General features: G+C 43.6%; 1 protein-coding gene across 2 annotated transcripts in view; it reads left to right on the top strand.

Moving 5' to 3' along the window:
- Positions 1 to 14,406, top strand: part of PRELID2 (PRELI domain containing 2) — a 62,210-nt gene that overhangs the window by 36,826 nt on the left and 10,978 nt on the right. The window lies entirely within an intron of this gene.

The raw sequence follows: 14,406 nt of genomic DNA, 5'->3' as shown, positions 1-14,406 counted from the left end.
TCTGTATGCATTTTTGTATTGTGCATAAATAATAATTGTAAACTATTTTGCATCGTTTATTTTGGTTTTGCCAGTCATAGAGAGCAGCATGGAATTCTGCAAGGTGCCAAAGCCCCATAGTGAGCTAAGAGAAATCACCCCCTCCTTTTTAAAATTGTTTTATTACATCTACATCAGCACCATTTTCCTTGCCTAAGTTCCCTGAACCACAAGAGTTTTCCCTGGCTTTTTAGAAAAAGTCACTAATATTTTCCCCTCGGCTTTTAAGAAAAAAGTCACTAATTGACATATCTCCATAGCAACCAATTTTAAACTATAAGTAAGTAGTATAGCAGTATGTTAATTATCAGGTAGCTGATATATCACTATAGTTTAAAAGCAGTAATTGTAGCTTAATGCTATGTCTGATATATCAATAACCAGGCCTCGGATTCAGCAGGAGCTCACAGAAGCACAGCTCCTGAATCTTTCTGAGGGTTCCCCCTCTTCCTCACCACCCACCTTGTCCATTGAATAGTAGGTGCAGCTGCATAACAATTCCTGGATTAGGAGAGCGGGCAGCCAGCCAGCCACCAGGAGTTTTGCCACGCCCCCAGCAGCCCTCATTAATCCTTGGAGAAGCCTGCACCACCTTTTCTCCACTTCTTATGTGATTTTGGGTGGCAGGTGGCTTGCTGGCCTTTTGACTGTGTGGGGGCAGCCCAGGAGAGCTCCAGCCGAACAAGGCCTGCTTGGGCTGGCTGGATCTCTAGCCTTGCTGGCCAAGGGCTCTCCTTTCTTGCATCAGGTTGCTTTTGGCTGGCGGGGGGGAGCATATGCTAATGAGCTCTGCCACCAATTTTTCTACAAAACGGCCCCTGTCAATAACAGATTTTAGAAGCCCCCCAAAAGCCATCCTGTGATGTGTTGGGTAGGAATGGCAGCTGCAGGGGTCTGAGGCAATTAAACTCTGGAGAAGTGAGAAGAGAAAATTGTTGCTGTATGGATCTAGTTTTACTGGTAAATCAGGGGATTGCTTTAAATTAAGACAATAAAGCTTCATTTAAATGTGTTATTTAATGGAGGTTAATAAAAACTGTTCACTAACCCGGTGACAATTTTGGTTTGTGCACGTTTTTGCTTAACTACAGGTCAGTGTGACCTCTGAATACAGCGCAGGGATTGTTCATGGATTTAGCAAACCCAAATATTCAGTTGTGTGTTTGTAAGGTCCCACCACTTTAGTTTTAAATTTCTACGTTCTACGCTGGATGTGTTTAGACCAACTTGATTTCATTGGTGCACTTTTATTTATTGAATTGGTTGTGGTGAAAAGTAGCGAATATAATGAATAGTTGATAAATATAGGAATAGCAACCAGGCCTAATTGCAGTGTAATAGAAGAAAAACTTGATGGAGCATAAAATGGTTTTGAGTGACATGATCTAGCATAAACTCAACTGGCTCACTTCAGCAATGCTTTTTTTAGAAGGCCCTATGAATTAAACATGAAGCAAAGAAAACACTGAGTTAGATTTTAAAAATGGACCATGGAAAAGAACACAGTGCCACTGGAGGCAGAAGGAGCGGGTGGCCATGTGGGTTGCATTCAGATGGGAGATTTGGGCTGTCACAACCAACCCCTTTTGCTGAATTAAACAGGCACATTCATATGCACACATTGGGGCCCAGCCACGCACTTGCCCATACCTCATCTTTTGACACCTCCAGTCTGTTTCAAAAAGTCACTGGTTACTTCCTGGTGGCAAATGGCTGAAGCACTTCCCTGGCACCTTTCCCTGGTGTTCAGATGGCCAGGGCTCACCAGGGAAGCACCTGCTATGTGCTTGAGCAGGGTGGCCACTCCTCTGAGGCCTGTGCAGCCCATGCCTGTCTCAGCAGCTCAGCATGTGTTGTCTGAGTGCCCCAGGGCACTTCAATTTGTGACAGCTTTTTTAAAGCAGAGAGGCTGCTGTGGGAGCTGCCTATCTGAATCCAGCCATAGAATGCTGATATGGTAGGAAATAGGGCCTTTGCCACACTTGTCCCACCTTTGTCAGAATGGCAGAATTACAAAGGAAACAAAAGAAAGCAGAGAAGGAAGGTGAGGGAGTGTAAATGAGAGAAAGTCCCAGAGGCCATTGTGTTACTGCAGGAGAGGCACCTTGGAGCCAGCATAGAAAACTCTTCTCAGTTTTCAAGAGGCAGTGAGGGGCTCTTACAGTGACAAAATATAGCAGATCACCATTGGTGTTAGGTGAACACTGATTCTCCAGTGGTCCCAGGAGTGGGCCAGTCCTCACTCTTGGGATCATAGCTCTTCCTCTCCAAAGGCAGGGCTAAAACAAACTTGACCCGGAGGGGAGGTGCTTGAGCCTTGGAATCCAGTTTGTTTAGCCCTGCCATCAAAGCAGGACATGCTGTTACAGCCCTTTGGGCTCCTTGCCTGGAGAACAAAAACAAAAAAAGGCAACAAACAGTCATTGAGCGCCATCGCGCTATTCCTCAGGGTGGGGAAATTCACCCCCCCCCCGGTTTTTTCTTGCCAGCGTAGGAGGAGCCTCAGTTGTGAGGCACGCGCATGCCACCCTTTCCGGCTCCACGGATGTGCAGGGAGGCCATGGAAGAACGCCACTCTCTCCCCTCACCTTGAAAGGCACCCCGGCAAACCCGGGGGCCTAGAGAGCAGCGGCGGAGTATGAGAGACAGGGAAAGGACTCACAGCTAATGTGTAGCCCTCCCAGACCGCTGGAGTCCAGACGCCTGGCATGATCGACGGGAAAGCCGCGAAACAGCAGATTCGCTGTAAGAATCGCACCGGGAAGGGAAAGGCTCCAGGTCGGTGTGGGGAGAACGGAGTTCTGTTCGGCCCAACCCCTACCCTGGCACACCCCGTGCCCGAGGCCTTATTTCCCCCCGAGGAGGCTGCTGAACACTCGATTGCCGCAGCTGCAGCATCGGTTGGCCGACCCCCCCTCCTCTATTAGTGGCCAGTGGGAAATGGCCACACCAGATAGACCTATGTTAGATAGGCAAGGGGAAGGGGAAGTGGGGAGTAAAGTCCCACTAGGGGATTGGGGGGGGGGGGAGGCTGAGCGGTTTTTGGTGGGAACGGAAGCCATTTTGGGTATGTTATTTTCACTTTCAGTTTTATCCTCCCTAAGATATCTGCCTCCACTGGGTTCCCCGAGGGATCAGTCCTGGAGGAGGGCACATGCGATCTGGAGCTGGCTGGCTCACCAGCCCAGGAATAGAGAGTAGAAAGCCATCCGATCGACCTGTCTGGGGATGAGGCGAAGAATAATTTCTTCTCCTGGATCCAACTTTTAGTGAGGAAGGAGGTTCAGGCAGCATCCACAGCCACCACCCCAGCCCTCCCAGTCAAGAGAACAGCCAAACTGAAACACAGGGAACCAGACAGGGAGGAAGAGAGTTTTTCCCCCAGACTTCCTAAGCTCAGCAGAACAGACCAAAGCCCTTCCCCCTTGGATCAGGAGGAGGAGGAATCCGACATCTCAGATGCTTCCATACCGCAGGATATGGGAGAACTCTCTGAGAAAGAGGAAGTGGTAGCCTCCACCCATTCCAAACTGTTCCCACCGGATGTCTATTCATGATTGCTCCCTAAGGTGATTAGATCACTACAGATTCAATACACTCCCAAGTGCAAGGAGGAGGATTCAGAATTCCTGGTGGGAATGGAAGACATCATCCCAAAATCAGGCTTCAAACCTCTGCAGGTTCCTTTACCAGCCTGCTTTTACTTTATCATCAGGTCAGAATGGGAATACCCGGCAAAGCCTAAAGCTACCTCGTCTAATTTTGCAAAATTCTATTCCTTCATCCCAGAAGCCGCCACGCGACTAAAGCTGCCGGTGGTAGATGACCCGGTCAACAGTCTGACTTCCAATTCCATCCTCCCAATGGATGCAGGTGGGATGCCAAAGGACCCCACAGACAAACGCATCGAGCAGGCTCTTTGACGGGACTTTGAAGCATCCGCCAATACCCTGAAGGTGTCAGCCACCACGTCCCTATTCTGCAGAGCATCATACATCTGGCTGTCAGACCTGGTTAAGAGGGACAACCTCCCTAAGGAAGTCAAGGACTCACTGAAGATCACATTGGCTACCGCCTTCACAGCAGATTCCACCCTGGAAGCAGTTCAGCTATCAGCTAGGGCCATGGCCTCTAGCGTCACAGCACAAAGAAACACATGGCTACGCAATTGGGACACGGACCCTTCCGCCAGACCCAAGGTGGCAGCAGTTCCATTTAAAGGAGGGGTCACTTTTGGCGAAGGTCTGGACAGATACCTCATCGAAGACAGGAACAAGAAAAAAGTTCTGCCTTCTAAGAGACAGGACAACATGGCAAAGCGGAGGTTTCAGCCCTTTCGGGACAACAGGAGGGACTCCAGGCAATCTTCCTTTAAGCCCTGTAGAGCAAAGTGGCAACTGAAATCCAGAGAGGGTAAAACCTCCTTTACAGGGAAACAGAGCCAGCTTACTAAAGGGTCGAAGAAGCCCACCTCAGCCAGACTGGGACGGGACCCAGGTCATAAGAACATAAGAACATAAGAGAAGCTATGTTGGATCAGGCCAATGGCCCATCCAGTCCAACACGCTGTGTCACACAGTGGCCAAAATTTTATATATATATACATAAACACACATACACACACACTGTGGCTAACAGCCACTGATGGACCTCTTCTCCATATTTTTATCTAAACCCCTCTTGAAGCTGGCTATGCTTGTGGCCGCCACCACCTCCTGTGGCAGTGAATTCCACATGTTAATCACCCTTTGGGTGAAGAAGTACTTCCTTTTATCCATTTTAACCTGTCTGCTCAGCAATTTCATTGAATGCCCATGAGTTCTTGTATTGTGAGAATGGGAGAAAAGTACCTCTTTCTCTACTTTCTCCATCCCATGCATTATCTTGTAAATCCCTATCATGTCACCCCACAGTCGACGTTTCTCCAAGCTAAAGAGACCCAAGCGTTTCAACCTTTCTTCATAGGGAAAGTGTTCCAGCCCTTTAATCATTCTAGTTGCCCTTTTCTGGACTTTCTCCAATGCTATAATATCCTTTTTGAGGTGCGGCGACCAGAACTGCACACAGTACTCCAAATGAGACCGCACCATTGATTTATACAGGGGCATTATGATACTGGCTGATTTGTTTTCAATTCCCTTCCTAATAATTCCCAGCATGGCGTTGGCCTTTTTTATTGCAAACGCACACTGTTTTGACATTTTCAGTGAGTTATCTACCACGACCCCAAGATCTTTCTCTTGGTCAGTCTCTGCCAGTTCACACCCCATCAACTTGTATTTGTAGCTGGGATTCTTGGCCCCAATGTGCATTACTTTGCACTTGGCCACACTGAACTGCATCTGCCACGTTGACGTTCACTCACCCAGCCTCAACAGGTCCCTTTGGAGTTCCTCACAATCCTCTCTGGTTCTCACTACCCTGAACAATTTAGTGTAATCTGCAAACTTGGCCACTTCACTGCTCATTCTCAACTCTAAATCATTTATGAACAAGTTAAAGAGCATGGGACCCAGTACCGAGCCCTGCAGCACCCCACTGCTTACCGTCCTCCATTGCGAAGACTGCCCATTTATACTCACTCTCTGCTTCCTATTACTCAGCCAGTTTTTGATCCACAAGAGGACCTGTCCTTTTACTCCATGACTCTCAAGCTTTCTAAGGAGCCTTTGATGAGGAACTTTATCAAAACCTTTCTGGAAGTCAAGGTAAACAACATCTATCAGGTCTCCTTTGTCCACATGTTTGTTCACCCCCTCAAAGAAATGTAACAGGTTAGTGAGGCAAGATCTTCCCTTACAGAACCCATGCTGAGTCTTCCTCAATAACCTGTGTTCATCAATGTGCCTACTCATTCTGTCGATAATGCTTTCTACCAACTTTCCAGGTATTGAAGTCAGACTGACTGGCCTATAATTTCCTGGATCTCTTCTGGAACCCTTTTTAAAGATGGGGGTGACATTTGCTACCTTCCAGTCCTCAGGAACGGAGGCAGATTTCAATGAAAGATTACAGATGTTTGTCAAAAGATCCACAAGTTCAACTTTGAGTTCTTTCAGAACTCTTGGATGTATGACATCCGGACCCGGTGACTTATTAGTTTTTAATTTGTCTATCAGTTGTAGGACCTCCTCTTTTGTCACCTCAATCTGACTCAGGTCTTTCAACACCCCTTCCAAAATTAGTGGGGTCAAAGTGCCTGTGCAGATTTTTCTTCCAAAAGGAATATATCTGAATATTCCCCGACGTCCCTCTGACGGAGCCTGGAGCCGGCAGGATGCTTGTCGCACCATTTCTACTGTCTTTATCAAAGAGGGATATCCAACAAGTTGGTTTTCACAATAGCACTCAAGGGCAAAGACTGAAGCTAATACAAGCACGCAGTATCATTCCCAAGCGTATACGCCTTGTAGCACTTTGTAGCACTAAGCACTTTAGACCAATTGTTTTGATGTACTGTGCTTAGATGTGTTTTGTAAATGAATTATATGTACTTACCTCATAATATTAATTATTGAAATGAATCATGATAATCAAATACTTTGAAGTTTCATATACTAATAATTACAAGTATATTTTTGATTGTATTCGTTATTTGTCATGGTTTTTTTCTGGGTTCTCATCCTATTCCGTGATTCTCTCTATTGTATTTTTTAATTCATATTGTATTTTTAATTCATGGCTGTCAGATGCCATCTAGCCTCTCCTTAAAAACCTCCAAGGAAGGAGAGCCCACCACCTCCCAAGGAAGCCTGTTACATTGAGGAACCTCTGTAACTGTAGGGAATTTCTCCTAATGTTTAGCAGCCTAAGTCTCCAGATCCCTTACCACCTTTTGATTTAATTTCAACCCACTGGTGATGGTCTGACCTTCTGGAGTAATAGAAAACAATTCTGCACCATCCGCTATATGTGATGGTCCTTCAAGTACTTGAAGATGGTGATTATATCACCTCTTAGTCATTTCCTCTTCAGGCTAAACATACCCAGCTCCTTCAGCCTTTCCTCATAGGACTTGGGCTGTGATCACATACACTAAATAACGCATTTTCAATCCAGTTGGAAAGGGCACTGAAAGTGAATGGAAAGTGCATTATTCAGTGTGTGTGTTGCAGCCTAAGTCTCCAGATCCCTTACCATCTTTGTTGCCCTCCTGTGCACACGTTCCAGCTTATCTGTATTTTTCTTAGATTGTGGTGTCCAAAACTGAACACAGAACTCTAGGTGAGGTTGAACCAGAGCAGAATAATGTGATGCTATCACTTCACATTATCTGGACACTATACTTACGTTGATAGAGCCCAAAACTGAATTTGCCCTTTTAACCTTCACATCAAACTGCTGACTCATGTTCAGTGTACAGTCCACTGGGACCCCTAGATCCCTTTTGCACATACTACTGCCAAGACAAGTCTCCTCCATCCTATAATTATGCATTTGGTTTTTCCTGCCTAAATGCAGAACTTTACATTTATCCCTGTTAAAATTAGTTTTGTTTGTTTTAGCCCAGTTTTTCAGCCTGTCAAGACCATCCCGTGTCCTTTCTCTGTCTTCTACTGTATTTGTGACCCCTCCCAATTTAGTATCATCTGCAAATTTAATAAGTATTCACTTTATTCCTTCATCCAAATCATTTATAAAGGTATTGAACAAAATACTGACAAGGTTAAGTTACCCAGATTCTCATTTCCCCCCTTTTTGAAGATGGGGACAACATTTGCCCTCCTTCAGTCTTCTGGCACCTCACCTATTCTCCAAGAATTCTCAAAAATAATGGACAGAGGCTCAGAAATTATGCCTGCAAGTTCTTTTAGTACCCTTGGGCAGGGCTATTTTTGTAGAAAAAGTCCAGCAGGAACTCATTTACATATTAGGCCACACCCCTGATGTCACCATTGTTTCACACAGGTCTTCTTTGTAGAAAACCCCCAACAAGAGCTCATTTGCATATTAGGCCACACCCACTGATACCAAGCCAGCCGGAACTGTGTTCCTGCTAAAAAAATGCCCTGCCCGTGGATACAGTTCATCTGTCCCTGGGGACTTAGTTTCATTTAAAGAAACTAGATGTTTATGTACTACCCCTATGCTAATCCTAATTTGAAATTCCCTTCCCTCATAATATGTTATGGTTTTGCCATATTGAGCACCATTTCCCTCAGAAGCGAAAACTGAGGAAAAGTTGAGATTGAGCAGTTCCGCTCTTTCATCACCTGTTACAATTTCACTTTCCTGTCCCCGCAAGAGGCCTGCTGTGTCCTTGTTCTTTTTCTTACTTTGTACATAAGAAAATAACTCTTCTTGTTTTTAGCTTTCCTAACTGTTTCTCTACAAACACTGGTTATTTGTTTATATTCATCCCTGGTTATAAGACCCTCCTTCCATTTCCTATATGAGTCTTTTTTGTTTCTCAGATCTTTAGAGAGCTGTTTATGGAGCCACCTTGGCTTCTTTAGGCTCCTCCCATTTTTCCTTCTCATAGGAATCATTTGCAATTGTGCCTTCAATATTTCACTTTTCCCATCCCTCTTGAACTCCCTTCTCCTTAAGTATTTCTGATGAGTCTAAGCTTTTGGAACCCTGAAGACGAAGCAGCAAACTGTGTTACCTTTCTTCTAAATCAGAGTCCTATGCCATCTTTTACCTTTTGTGTGTGTGTGTGTGTCTCACAATGCATTTAATCTGACTAGTTTCTCTCTTAAATTTACTTTTGCATCAGTTGGTGTAACACTCAAATCAGCTGTTGTTACTGGATGCCATAGAGAGATATGTGCAGTTCTGTGAATCACCTTGTTACTCTGCAGTTTGAATACTAAGCATGGTGCTGGCAACTTCACCTCTGTAATCTGCTAAAATTATAAAGTGGCTTCCTGTTTGTCCCTGCTACCTTGGCAATATAAATATTTAACATAAACATGAAAAGCGTGATTAATTCTTTCAGTTCAGTTTATGTAAGCTAGTGGCCAGCTGGGTTGAAAAGGAATCCACTTTGGTACTATTGCTGTGCAAAATAGCTAGGTACATTTTTTCCCCTCCTGTTCAGCCTTTTCAGAAACATCTGGTGTATGTAATTATTGAACAAAAAGACAGCTAATGTTTTGCTAGTTTGTTCCAGGGTGTTTTGCTAGTTTGTTCTAGGATGGTATTCTGGATATAAGCTTTTGTCTGCACGCATACAAACTCTTATGCCCAGAATCAAACTTTGTTGGTCTTAAAGGTACCACTGGACTCAAACGTCATTCTGCCGTACAGTATTCAGTGTCGTTATCCACTTGAACCATTTTAAATGTTAAACAAATACACTGTTGTAGAGGTGCTAACATAGTTAAAAACTTCATTCTGTTGCTTCAAACCAACACAGCTACCCACCTGAATTCTAGCTATATGATAGGATTAACAGTTTGGGGGGACATGTCCTGTCCTCTTTTTTGTGTGTGTGTCCATCTTCTTTTGGGCTTTTTTAAAAAAAAAAACTGATGAAGATGTCCTCTTTTTGAGTTGGAAGAATAGGGATCTTCCTAGTTAGCAGCAATTATCACAGCTGAAACGATAGGGGAATTTAAAATGAGATTTGTCATAATGATCACTTGTTTGATGTAGTCAGTTAGGAAATATGTCCTCTTTTTGGTTTTCAAAATATGGTACCCCTGCCATATGATATAACTTAAATTATCAACAGAGTCATATATCATTACATTATTCATAAGTTCCCCACAGTTACAAAATGTCAGTCCTGCTGAAAAGATATTGTTGCTTCTTGAAGAGGCTCAGCTATGTCCACCTTTTAGGATTATTGGCACTGGAAAGTAACCACAAAAATGCTGTGGTGAATATGTAACATGCATGACTTCAGATTTGCCCTGAGTGCTTCCATTTTGTATCAGCTCTCTCACTGTCTGTCTGCTTAGCAAGCTTTCCAGGAATCAGTTAAAACCTGTGCAGGGACAAGCCATTGGCATTAAGGCAAAAATATGAAGAAAATATAAAGACAAAAATGGACAAGGCAACCTTGCCAATAAATTCACAATTTTTAGCAGCATACAAGAAACATGCCAGCCAGCCAACCAATATACACATTAATTTAAAATGTAGTTTATGTTTTAAAAACAAATTTGAATCTCTGCCATACAAACTTGCCTAAATTACACAAATCATAGATGCAGCATTAAATCTCCCCCCCCCCCCCAAACATCAAGTATACACAGACCTGAGCATGTCTGCAGTTGAGAACATGGTTGAGAAACATATTTCCCCAATGACCATGTTACATAAACTTGGTTTCTTTCTTCATCCCATTTTTATAACACCCGTTATTTCATCTAAGAGAACCCTTTTTGCCAAGCCTCATGTGTTGCACATATTGCATGAGCACAGGAAAAGATATGTGGTGGGGGAAGAGACAACTTTCTTGACTGGGGAGTTCCACTGTGTCTTCTGCAAGACCTTTTCCCCAGCCAGTTCTATTGAGCAAATACTAAGACAGCAGTTTGCACTTCTAACTTGTGCACTGATTCTCTGAAAAGAAGGCAAATGGAGTGATGATGTACCCTTCATGGCAGACAGAAGAGCAGAGGGTATGTTGGGCACCCATGCTCAACGATTAATCAAGGGCTTTTTCAGTTGATACAATTGTAAATGCAGTTTTGAAAGAAATCCATGCTAAGAGACACCATCTGAACCAAACACAAGCTTTCAGTACTAAAGATGTTTTAATTAAACGCCAATTGCCCAAAAACAGACTAAATTTGCTATACTTTTAAAGTAGTCAATAATTTAGTAGTTGGATCTCAGTAATAGACTTCTTCCTGTGACTGTGTTGTTGTAATGATGCTGCATCACCCAGCTGTGTACTGTGAGAATCAATCTGAGATCAATATGTTCTATGAGTTTTTTCTGTCTTTCACAGGCTGTGAAAAAGAAAAAACAGCAACAAGGGGCCTTTTGTCATTATTACATTATCAGGCTAAATAACCCAAGACTCTTTTGGTTACTCCCTTTCTCAGAGAAGCAAAATAGTCCTTTGGTTCTTTGCATTGTTACTAGTTATTTTATGTTCCTTGTGATTATAATTTTCACCACAGCTCTATGATGTTAAATAATTAACATTCCCACTGTGTGGCTTGAAATCATATCCTCAAGAATAGGGGGGTTATCCTCAGAAATGGCTTGGTGGGTTATTCAGAACTTGGAGTCCATTTTAGTTCAGAAGGGAACAGGTATGTGCAATATCAATCCTTGATATGGTCAAGGCTTGTATAATTATGAGGAGCCTAGCCTTCATCTCTGGCTAGTCACCAGAGCAGCTCTTTTTTTGCTTCTTACACTTGAAGACAGAGGTCCCCAATCTTTTTGATCTTGTGGGCACCTTTGGAAGTCTGAACTAGGGTGGTGGGCATAACCACAAAATGGCTGCTGCAAGAGGCACAGCCAACCACTCAGAGACAGCCCAAGTGCAGGGGAAAAGAGAGGAAATGTCAAAAATACACTGGGAAAGAGGCATGTGTGAGAGATAGTAAAGCCAACAGTGTGGTGGTAGCTGCCAGTGGAACAACTGTATTTTATCCTGCACAACCAGTCAGATCTACAGTTTCCAATCAGAAGCCATGCTGAGCAAGATCTGCATGTGGCTCCACCCACTTTCTAAAACCAATTGGTGGGCAGTAGGAAAGACCCTCCAGCTCTAGATGTGAATACAGCCACTCTTAGCCTTGCCTGGATGGCCCAGCTTTCCAAGCAACTCATACTTGGGGTGGCAATATTGTTCGCTGTGTTAGGTAGCAGAACGCACTTTCTGAGATGCACTCCTTAAAGAGATGGGAGTACCAGACCACCTCACATGTCTCCTGAGAAGCTTGTATAAGGGTCAAGAAGCAACTGTCAGAATGGGATATGGAACAACTGATTTGTTTAGAATAGGAAAAGGGGTTTGACAAGGATGTATATTGTCACCCTGCTTATTTAATTTATATGCAGAGTACATCATGCGGAATGCCAGCCTGGATGAAGCACAAGCCGGAATTAAGATTGCCGGGAAAAACATCAACAACCTCAGATATGCAGATGACACCACTCTAATGGCAGAAAGTGAGGAGGACCTAAAGAACCTCTTGTTGAGGGTGAAAGAGGAGAGCTCAAAAGTAGGCTTGAAACTCAACATCAAAAAAACTAAGATCATGGCATCTGGCCCCATCACACCTTGGCAAATAGAAGGGGAAGATATGGAAGTAGTGACAGACTTCACATTTCTGGGATCCAAGATCACTGCAGATGGCGACTGTAGCCATGGAATTAAAAGATGTTTGCTCCTTGGGAGGACAGCTATGGCGAACCTGGGCAGTATAATAAAAAGCAGAGACATCACCCTGCTAACAAAAGTCTGTATAGTCAAAGCGATGGTATTCCCAGTAGTAATGTATGGCTGTGAGAGCTGGACCATAAGGAAGGCCGAGCGCGGAAGAATAGATGCTTTTGAGACATGGTGCTGGAAAAGAATCTTGAGAGTCCCTTGGACTGCAAGAAAATCAAATCAGTCAGTCCTAAGGGAAATCAACCCAGACTGTTCCCTGGAAAGTCAGATGCTGAAGCTGAAGCTCAAATACTTTGGCCACCAAATGAGAAGGGAGCAGTCACTGGAGAAGATCCTGATGCTGGGAAAGACAGAAGGCAAAGAAGAAAGGGACGGCAAAAGATGAGATGGCTGGACAGTGTTACTGATGTAACAAACACGAATTTGAGCAGGCTTCGGAGGATGGTGGAAGACAGGAGGGCCTGGCGTGACTTTGTCCATGGGATCACAAAGAGTCAGACTCGACTGTGCGGCTGAACAACAACAAGAATCTAGTAATTTGAAGTGTAATGCTAAACAGGGGTTTAGAAAGCTGTAACTCTGCTTGGACTTGCACCGTTTCTGCATTAGGTAAAGTTCATGAAATTAAACAATAAGGACTGTGCCAATTGTGTGCACGATGAGTTGGTTATTACCCTCATATTTGGACATTTTGGCAATTTGGAATTATGTTTTCTTATTTCCTCCTTGCCAAACAGATGTTTCATAGTGTCAGTTCTGAAAGTGCTTATTATATATTGGAGAGAAATGGATGGAAAATTCCCAAGGAATGGATGATTAATGCTGTTAGATCTGACAATGCTGCCACATGACCTCACTGACCAAGTTGGGAGGACCTAAACTGCATTAGCACTGTCGTACAATTTTCTTATCATTTGAATCTCAGCCTCTTTCCTTATTGCTCTGTGTGTGTGTGTGGGCTTTTTGAGAAATACTGGACCTCTGGTTATGTTCCCAAAACTTAGCAATACCATTACAAGAACAGTCTACAGTCTCATCTAATGAGAGTGGGATAAAAGGGTGATGGTGTCGAAAGTGCTGTCAAGTCACAGCTGACTTTATGGTGACCCCGTAGGGTTTTCAAGGTAAGAGACATTCGGAGGTGGTTTCCCCTTGCTTGCCTCCACGTCATAACCCTGGTATTCCGTGGAGGTCACCCATCCAAATACTAGCCAGTGTCAGACTTGGAACTTCAAATAAGAACGAATCATTTTGTTTCAAAATTAATCCATTTATTCGAGTACTAGTAGTCTGGGATAGAAGCAGATTGAGTTTGATACATTCCAAGGTTACCCTTGGGTTTTTGTAGAAGATAGCAGCATAACAATAAAGTTCCAAGTCTGACAGCCAGGGCTGACCCTGCCTAACTTTTGAGATCTGATGAGACTGGGCTAGCCTGGTCTCTCCAGGTTAGGGCAAGATAAAAGTACTTCCTAGAAATTGTATCAGCTTTGTGCAGGTAAATGAAATGAAAATACAGAGGAGCCTAAAATCAGTCATGAAACCACAACAAGAAGAAGATATTTATGGATCACATGTTAAATGGTAAGAGAGACCATTATTGGGAAGTTGAGCTATAAACCAACAAATAAATATTTTATAGACTTCCAGTATTTACCAAAGTTGATACCAGCACACACATTAATAGAAGAGCGTGAGGTCTTTCCGCTATGTTTCTGTATATTTATGCAAGCAAATACATGGGACTTCATTTAGTGCATAATTGATAACGTTATTAGGTGTATTCTTATTAGGTGTCAACAGGGCTTTTTTTTTTTTTAGCAGGAACACAGTTTGGAGTCAGGGGGCGTGGCCTAATATGAGGTCCTGCTGAGCTTTTTCTACAAAAAAGCCTTGTGTGAAGCAATAGTGATATTGGGTGTGGCCTAATATGCAAATGAGTTCCTGCTGGGCTTTTTCTACATAAAAAGCCCTGGTTGTCAGTAAGCACTCTCCAGTTGCTGCTTTCCCCAGATTTACACTTCTTTAGACTTCTTTTTCTTGTTCTCTTGACATGCCTC

Source organism: Heteronotia binoei, chromosome 5, assembly GCF_032191835.1.
Source record: "Heteronotia binoei isolate CCM8104 ecotype False Entrance Well chromosome 5, APGP_CSIRO_Hbin_v1, whole genome shotgun sequence".
Taxonomy (NCBI): Eukaryota; Metazoa; Chordata; class Lepidosauria; order Squamata; family Gekkonidae; genus Heteronotia; species Heteronotia binoei.
Note: the sequence above shows the minus strand (reverse complement) of the source record. Positions and strands in the feature narration are given on the sequence as shown.